Here is a 9128-nt window from a genome sequence, read left to right as displayed (position 1 = left end):
GCCACTATCCTAGCTCGGGGAGATGGACTGAAAAACCTCATCACATTGCAAAACAAACCAATTTCCTGCACTGATTTGGAACCTCTGATGAGCCCAAAGAGTTGGAGATGTTCTAAAAATAACTCCCACAAAGCTTTGCTGTGACAACACCGTTCTCCCCCTCCGACCTGCCCGATGGAGGGGCTCGGGCCTAATAAATTCAAACAACAGGGCATGCCAATCCCCGGAGACTTCACTCCTGGGGCTAAGATAATAATCCCAGGGTTTTTGGCAGGCTTTTCTGGATCACACTCAGCTTCTCTTGCATGAAAGGACAGGCCAACCCTGCCAAATGGAACCACCTTGGAGAGGCTGGCTGGGCTGCAAGTGCCATCCTCTGCAGTCAGCAACTGGCAAGTTCAACTGGTGTCTGCGGGGGCCCAGGCACAGCCTCTATTAACCCTTTCACCGCCCGCCCTGAAGAGTGGACACCATTCTGCTCCCCACTGAAGATGGGAAGTGAACTCTCTTTCCTGGTTATGACAGGGGACAGGAGATACCACAAAGCTTCAAGGTCAATCTCGTGATTCAGGTTGGTAACCTTTTTTACCAGGTCAAGTGGGTGGAAGGTTCTAGAATTACTGAAACTGGGTTTGGCCAGGGGGTGAATGGGACAGTGTTGGGACAGTACTGGTGTGTGTGTGTGTGTGTGTGTGTGTGTGTGTGTGTCCTGGCTTACCATGTTTCCCAGTCCCTTCCAGGAGTCCTGGGGTCTGAAGGGAAAGTGGTAGTGTCAATGCAGTCGGATGTGTGAGAAGCAGGGACAGACACCATTACAAGTCTTGACTAGAATCACAGCGCCATAGACCCAGGAGTCTTCCCATCATTCTTAGCACTACCACCATGTATTATCAATGATATTAATTATTTATCAGTAGTAGTTATAGCCATCACCACCACAGCTAGATCATTAATATTTACCAACAATTAATAGTATTAATATTTATTAATATTAATATTAATCTCCATTAATAAGATGCAGAAATGCTTGTCAATTTATCAATAAATATTAATAGTATAATATTTATTATAATAATGAATAGTTATCACAAATGCTATCCACCAGGCATTAACGAGCTTAGTATAGGGTTTGGGGAGAGGGCTCAGGCTCAGTTCAAATCCTCAACACCCGAATCAAAAGGCTGGTGGTGTGGCGAGAGTCTGCACATTCGGCACGGGGGAGACAGAGACAAGAGGATTCCTAGGGCTAAGAGACAGCCAAACTGACGATGAGCTTCAGGTTCAATGAGAGACCCTGCCTCTAAACACAATATAAGCTGGAGAATGATTGAGAAAGATTCCCAGCGTTGACCTGGCCTTCACAATACATGCACACATGTGTGTGCAAGAGCGTGTGTACATGTACACACACACACACACAAGCACCCTCTCACACACGAACATGTACACTTTGTACAAACACACAGAAGAAAGTTTTAAGTGTTTCCAGGACATCCTCTTTCAGGGGGCTTGATTGGAAGTGGGGCAACTGAGTATCTTTCTCGACTCGGTAGCTCCCTCCCGGACAGGTTTACTCAGGAGCCAGGCAGGCACCAGAGAGCCAGGCTTCTGCAAAAGTGTACAGTTGCTGTGCCAGGCACCCCCATTCTAATTTCACCCCTGTCCTGACGACTCTCACTCCCAGGATAGCTTTCAGTTTTAAAAAATGGTAAGTGCTTGTGTGTGTACTTGTGGGAGTTTATGTGCACTGTGCACATGCAAGCACCCATGGGAGCTAGAGGGCAGGAGATCCCTGCAGCTGGAGGCAGAGATGGTGGTGAGCTGCCTGACATGGGTGTTTGAAACCGAGCCTGGATCCTCCGAGAAAGCAGTAGGCACTCTTAATTGCTGAGCCACTTCTGTAGCACTCTGAAGGGGGAAATGAAAAGGTAAATGTAAAACCTACTGTAGGTATTAGAGCAATACATTTAACAGAGAGGGAAACTGAGGCACAGCCTAGGTTCCTGGGTGAGCATAGCCTTCAATAAGCAATGGAGGTGGGGAGGTCCGGGCTGGCCAATGCTAGGGCCCAACCTTACATTTACTTTCCATAATATCTGAGAAAGCAGATTCCGGGCTTCCATTTGAAATGTTATATTTATTGAGTGTGCTGGCGTCGCTCACTGAGAGCAAGGGGAGGGTTGGGAGGGCATGGTGCCAGGGGACCCAGGATCAGAGGGGTGCTGACCCCTCAGAGATTGAAGTGGGGGGATGGCACCAGCAGATGTATTAAAATGCAAATTTCTGCCTTGCTTGCTGGTTTATCATCTGACTCGTTATACAATTTGCCAGTTATAGAAGAAAAATTACCATAATGGGGCCCTAGGGAATGGTTGTAAAAAGGAGACCAAACGTTACTTATCAGCCGTTCCACTACAATTATCCTCTGCGTTTGTTCTCTTCCTCCTCGGAAACATGAAACCGTCATGTGCCAGGGACCAGGCGCTGCCTGGGCAGAGAGAGTAGAGCGGCTGTAACTGTGATCTGCTTTCCCGCTCTACTCCCTGCCCCCTCCGCACTCAACCCCACTCCAGTCCTGCCCAGTGGCCACTACCTCCCCTCAGCAGTGATCCTCCAGGGTAGGATGGGAGGACACTTCCAATCAGAAAGGACATAGAAGCTTTGGGTGAAGTTTTAAGTGTTTCCAGGACATCCTCTTTCGGGGGACTTGATTGGAAGAGGGGCAACTGAGTATCTTTCTCGACTCGGTAGCTCCCTCCCGGACAGGTTTACTCAGGAGCCAGGCAGGCACCAGAGAGCCAGGCTTCTGCAAAAGTGTACAGTTGCTGTGCCAGGCACCCCCATTCTAATTTCACCCCTGCCCTGACGACTCTCACTCCCAAGATAGCTTTCGATCCGGTATCTGCCAGCCTTCCTCTCTCCTGGGGCTGCTTGCAACTCCATTCTCTCAGTGTCTAGCCTTGTACTTGGAACATAATAAGCAGGACATAAATATTTGATGACTGAATGAAAGCGTGTCTGTGAGCCCGTGCCCGTGTGTTTCCAGGTTATTCCAAAGTTGTCATCCCCACAGGCTGACTTCTTTTTAGGTCCAGCCAAGTCTTCTCTAAGCCCCAAGGCCTCTGCCGATTCCTTGGGCTTCTGGAGCCTGCATATTCAAACAGGCAGGGGAGCGGATAACTGCGCCCCGCCAGCTGTCTGTGCATATTGCTTAGATATTTACACTTTCCCAGACCTTAGGCGGCTCTGTCATTCTCTTAGAATTCCTTTTGTCTTAGTTCCTGGGGCTCCTCTTTGCCTCTGAGTTAAATTTACAAAGCATGAATCCAGAGCCACTCACCAAGTGCTCAGCCTCCTGCTTAGCAGGGATCTCTGTGATACCTGGCTTCTCCAGCTCTCTGCAGGAGAGGGGGTGCAGGCAGGACTCTTGCTTACACAAAACTTCTTTGATGTTACTATCCTCTAGCCATAGGAGCCCTGAGGCAGGGGCACTGGATGGGTCCTTTGACCTCTGATTATCCACTCCATTGGTGTTCAGACTCTGGGAGCAAGCCACCTCAGAAAGCTCCCAGGAAGCCAGAATACTATTCCTTCATCTAAACCTTTTGGCTCAGGAAACAGACATCTTCCAGGTACCTGAAGTTTCTTTCTCAAGAGGGAGGTGAGAACAGGAGGCGGGAGGATTCGATCCTTTAAAAATCACAGCCCCTTAGAGGAGAGGTCAGGGTATCACAGCTGGGGATGTGGCTGGCTCAATGAGTAAGAGCCTAGCATGCATGAAGCTCTGGGTTTGATCTCTGACATTATATAAACTGGGCAGGGTGGTACCTGCCTGTAATCCCAGCACTTGGGAGGTAGAAGGAGGAGGATCAGAAATTCAAGGTCATCCTTGGTTACATAGTAAGCCTGAGGTTAGCCTGGGCTACATGAGATCATGTTTTTGTGAGTTTGTTTTTAAATAATAATACCAAAGCCCAAGAGCCCAAAGACAGTCCCGCTCTCTTGTGTTTCCCCTTGAGCTGAGACAATTTTCTCAGACGGTGGGGCCAAAGATCATAGGCAATATCAATCTGTGTATGTGCCACTGCTATCAACTTCATATGCAAATAAAGTTTTATTGTAACACAGCCACGCACATTCATGCATGTTTGGAGCAGGTCTGCAGACCTTCACAGCTGTGGCAAAGACTCGGGTCCTCTGAGATTTACCACTGATGTGACTACTGTTGAACATGACTCTAAATTGCCCCTGTCTCTACTTCCCAGTGTGGCACTGGAGCAATCTGGGCATCCTGAGAAATATCTTTGCCTTTGAGGTTGATTTTCTTTTACCTGAACTCCTACTTTTTAAAACGAAAAGAGAGGTTCTGAAAGCTTGGCTGGGAGTAGGTAAGAAATGCCTAGGACCCAGATTTTTCTTATTGTGTGTAGGTGTGTGTGTGTGTGTGTGTGTGTGTGTGTGTGTGCGTGTGCATTTGTGTGTGAGTGTGTGTATGAGTGCCTATGTGTGTGTGAGTGTGTGTATGTGAGTGTGAGTGTATGTGAGTGCGTGAGAGTGTGTGAGTGTGCATGTGAGAGTGTGTGTGTGTGTGTGTTTTATGTCCAGATCTGTTGGCTTCTGGAAGCCAGAGCTGTCTAATTGTTAGCAGAGAACCCAGCTTCTGCTCACACAAACAGAACCAAAAAAAAAAAAAAAAAGACAGTCCTTCTATTGCTCTTTAGCTCAGTCCAGCAGAGGGGAAGAGGAGAGGTGAGCTAGCCTGTGAAGAGCTTCCTCATTAATTCTTGAAATCACAAGAAAAATGTGCATTTGTGTGTGTATGTGTGTGTGTGTGTGTGTGTGTGTTGGGGGGTGATGTGTGTGTGTTTTAAAGTCGCTCTCCATAGATCATGCATGAAGTATTATTCTATACCAAATTGACACCACTCTGCCCATACCCCAAGTCCCTGCCCCTCCCAAGTTCTGCCCACTGGGTTCTTTTGATCCTGGTACTGTAGGATCCTCAAGAATAGGCATGGGGTGTCTGGGAGGGTCTAAGTGTGCTACTGTAACCAAATAAGCAAGATTTAAGCTGCCAGCCCTGTGGCCTGGTCTTTCTCATGATAGGGCCACTCTGTGACTGTGGGATGCTGAGCAACAGCTCTGCCCTCCCTCACATGCTGATAGCACCCACTCCCCCCAGGCATTACAAAAAACGTCTCCATACAAAGGGACACAGGTGGGGGATAAGCTGGCCCAGATAGGCCGCCCTTCTTTTGAATGCAAGACTTACCTCCAAGGCTCCCTCAGCTGGCCTCCAGCCCTTGACCTTGGCATGTTCTGTCCTGCATTAGCCTGCCGGTCTGTCGACTCCTGGGGTGTGCTAAAGCATGTTGACGAGCTGATTAAGGGATCCATATGGCAGAGGGCGAAGGGTCTGACGTGGAGGAGGCGCAGGCTACTGTGGGATTCTGACAGCCCACACTGTAGAATGTCACAGTCCTGGGCCAGGTGGGCTTCCTGGGGAGGACACAGGAGGTGACCTCGCTTATTCAAAATTAGGAGCTTGACATCAGTGATGGATTTATGTCCTTCAGCCTTCAGATGCCTTCAGATGTAATCAATTCCCCTGTGTCCTGAGTACTCTAGGTTGTTAACTCTGTGGTGTGTGTGTTTATCTTTCTTTCCCTCCTGAGCTGAGTACTCTCCTGGGGAAGGGGTGCAGGTGGTCAGACTTCAACCCTTAAACCAATCACAAATAGAAGGTGAGGCAAGAAAGATTGGGCAACTTTAGCTGTTCAAAAAAAAAATTTTTTTTTTTAGAATGTTGTGTTAGGACCTGGAGGGGGAAGGGGGCTGATTCTGTGGGTATGAGTGCTTGCTATGCAAACCTGAGTTCAATTCCCCAACACCTTTGTAATATTCCAGGTGTGGCTGGGTGTGTCTGTATCCCCCAAACTAGGGGTACAAACAGGCAGATGCTGGGGGGTTGCTGGCCACTTGAAGGAAGGAACCGTAGGCTCAGTGTGAGACCCTGTAGACATCAATAGAGGAGGAGGCCAGAGCAAGGAGAAAGCTTAAGGTTGAAATCTTACTCACGCTCCACCCGAGTCAGTCGTGGCTGGCATTGGGCCACCCCGGGGAAACCAAAGCTGTGACAGTGTTCCATAATCTCTCCATGGTGCCCAAGTAGGGCAGCTCAAGGAGTCGGCTGTAGGCTGTGTGAGGAAAACCTCTCCCCTAGTCCTCCCTGTAGGCGGCTCTCACTCGGGAACTACTGAGTTTGACCCTCCAGTCTATGGCTAGGTGTTGTGAGTGACTGTCCTCTGATGCAAGCAACCACTTGGGATGATCCTTTTGCAAAGGGCCTGCACGCTGTTGATGACCCTTCAGGGAAGGTTGAGTCTCGAGTATCTAGCCTCTCCCTTCCACAGGTTGTATCCAGCTCTTCTCTAATTGTGTGTGGCCTTGGAAAGAGGCATACATATACATATACATATACATCATATACATATCCACACATAGATAGATAGATAGATAGATAGATAGATAGATAGATAGATAGATAGATAGATTAGGGTGGGGACTCCATGTATGCAGCTAGGGTGCATTCTCATCGCTCCTGGGCATAAAGGTTTTCTAGGTGTGGCCTATTGGGAAGGAGGAGCAGACACATCCCTGTGAGGAACCCCTTACCTATGCCTTGTGAGGGAGCACAATAAACTCACTGGTTCACTAGAGAGAACTTTGGTGAAATTGTCCCTTTGTCTGTCACTGGGAGATGAGATAGACATCGCTTCGAGGTCCCTAACTCTAGGTCTATATAATGCTTGTGGGTCCCTTCTTAGGCCTTGTGCAGCTCCAGATGGGGTTTCTAAGAGCATTCCAGGACAGTAGGTGGCCTTTCTTATGGAGCTGTTTCCTTGCTCCCACTGGGTACTGCTGTCAGGACCTGAAGCATGAGCTGTGGGTGACCTGGCTAGGGGTAGGTGGGGGTTCAATGATAGAGGAAGCTGGCCTGTTGGTTCTGCCCTGTACCACCATGTCTGTTCTTTCCTGGGTAGTAGTAATTCCCATGCCGGAGGCTCCAGGGCACACCAACCTCGCTCTGCTTGGGAACTCGGAATTTGAGAAGTTTTTCCTCTGGGCAGGGCCTATGTTCAGCTTTGCATTTGAAGTCTAGTCTACAGGCAAGTTATTGCAGTAAATAAAATTTCCAGCCCGGCAGCTTGCCTCTCTCCAGTGAGCCTTTGTTTCAGACAAGGGCACCCCAGTGGGGAGCCAGACACAAACAGAAGCCAGAAGGCAGGAGCTGGGCTGGGGAGTGTTGCTGGCCTACCTGGGGGATGCCAGGACCTGATGATGGCGTCTCCGCTGTTTGGTACTCACCTGGGCTCTCTCGGGGTGGGGGTGGGGGGGTGGGGGTGTGTCCTATGACGTGAGAGAGTCTAACAAAAGCCCACGGACTGCCTCTCCACCATGCTTAAACGAAGAAGGCCATAGAAACAGAAGACTCTGAAGAGGCCAGGTCTACCCCGCCTGCTGTTAAGAATATTAGAATATTAGTGTCCCTTCCCGCTATAGAATCCCGACGTTACCTATTCGAGCCCGGGCTGCTAATTTGCTTTTTCATTGCCTCACTGGTAATCTAACTTTAAACTTAGTTCTTGCACTTAGCACCTTGCGGGTAGGAGCCATTATCTCCGTTAGAGGGTACTGAGGCCCAGAGCAGGACAGAGAGAACCCAAGAAGACATCAGTACTGATGAGCAGAGTGCCTGGAGAATCCTTAGCTCAACCCTGCTGGGAGCCTTCTTGAGGAAATGGAGGCTGTTTCAGCTCAGTAGAGGTAAGCCCTTGATAAATGGTGGTCAGCACAAGTTATGTCGCCTCTGGGCTTTCTGCCCCACCCCTCTTTCCACCAGGTATTCTCAGAGAACCTCAGCAGAGGTGGGAGCCCACAGAGGATCCCCAGAGAGGCTGAGGGTGGGGGTGAGGGTGGGAGGGCAGAAGGACCAGTCTGTATAGGGGAAATTTTCTGCCTCCCAGTCCAGCTCAGATTAGAGCCCATTTACATCTTAAAACCCAGCTTAGAAAAACCACAATCCATCAGCCAGCGATGGTGTAAATTGCTTTGCTAAATATATTTCTGGGTACATGGTAAGTAAAAATATCATGAATTTAATAAGCCTTGGAATTCACATTTTTCCAATCCTAATTAAGTTTCTCCTCCACATCGGACGTGCTCCCTGAGTCGCGTCGGTAAGGTTGGGAGGGGAAAGGAAGCTCAGGCTCGCTGGCTGAGCCTGACTGGGTACCCCACAGCCAACAATGTATTTCTCTCTCCAGCAGCTGCACATGGCTCTGTGACCAGTCAGTCTCCCGACTCACCAAGTCTCCTGATTCTCAGGAAAACCACTGCTCTTTCCAAGTCATCTCCAAGGGTCACGGTTTGAATCCATTGGCTTCTCTTTCTCTGCTCTGGCTTCTGATGAATGCACAAAGTGGCACCTCTGGTTCCAGGTTGGCTCTCCCCACTATGGACATCTTGGACCATTAGTTCCTTGACATCTAATTATATGTCATCTGCTCCCCTGTGTTCCCACCATGCACACTCACACACTAGCTATAGGCACCACACCCCATGACAAAGACTCATGGGTGCTCATGGGATGTGGGGTAGTATCCGACACTGTGATAGTTAATATTATCTGCCATCTTGGTTGGACCACAGTGTCTACAATTTTGGTCACATATTATTCTGGATATTTATGTGGAGGATTTAAAAAGATTGTGTGTGTGTGTGTGTGTGTGTGTGTGTGTACAAGTGGTGACCAGAGAGGTTGTTGCATCCCTTGGAGCTGGAGTTGCAGGTGTCTGTAAGATGCCCGGCTTGTTCTACAGAATTTAAACTCTGGTCCTCTCATAGCTGTGCAGTAAATGGTTCTGAGCCACCATATGGGTGCTAAGAAGCAAAGCCAGGTTCTTTGCAAGAGCAGCTGGTGTTTTTAACCTCTGAGCCATCTCTCCAGCTCTAGATGGCTCTTTTCTCTCCTTTCCTTTCCTTTCCTTTCCTTTCCTTTCCTTTCCTTTCCTTTCCTTTCCTTTCCTTTCCTTTCCTTTCCTTTCCTTTCCTTTCCTTTCCTTTCC

General features: G+C 48.8%; 1 long non-coding RNA gene across 1 annotated transcript in view; it reads left to right on the top strand.

Annotated features, from left to right (window-relative positions):
* Window positions 1-380: 380 nt before the first annotated feature.
* The window catches only part of LOC110331115, a 36690-nt gene continuing 27942 nt past the window's right edge, over window positions 381-9128 (top strand). The window contains exon 1 of the long non-coding RNA XR_002380996.1: window positions 381-571. This is a non-coding gene — a long non-coding RNA (uncharacterized LOC110331115). The remainder of the gene's footprint in view (window positions 572-9128) is intronic.

The sequence above is a fragment of the Mus pahari genome, chromosome 14 (assembly GCF_900095145.1).
Source record: "Mus pahari chromosome 14, PAHARI_EIJ_v1.1, whole genome shotgun sequence".
Lineage (NCBI taxonomy): Eukaryota > Metazoa > Chordata > Mammalia > Rodentia > Muridae > Mus > Mus pahari.
This window is presented reverse-complemented; position numbering and strand designations above follow the sequence as displayed.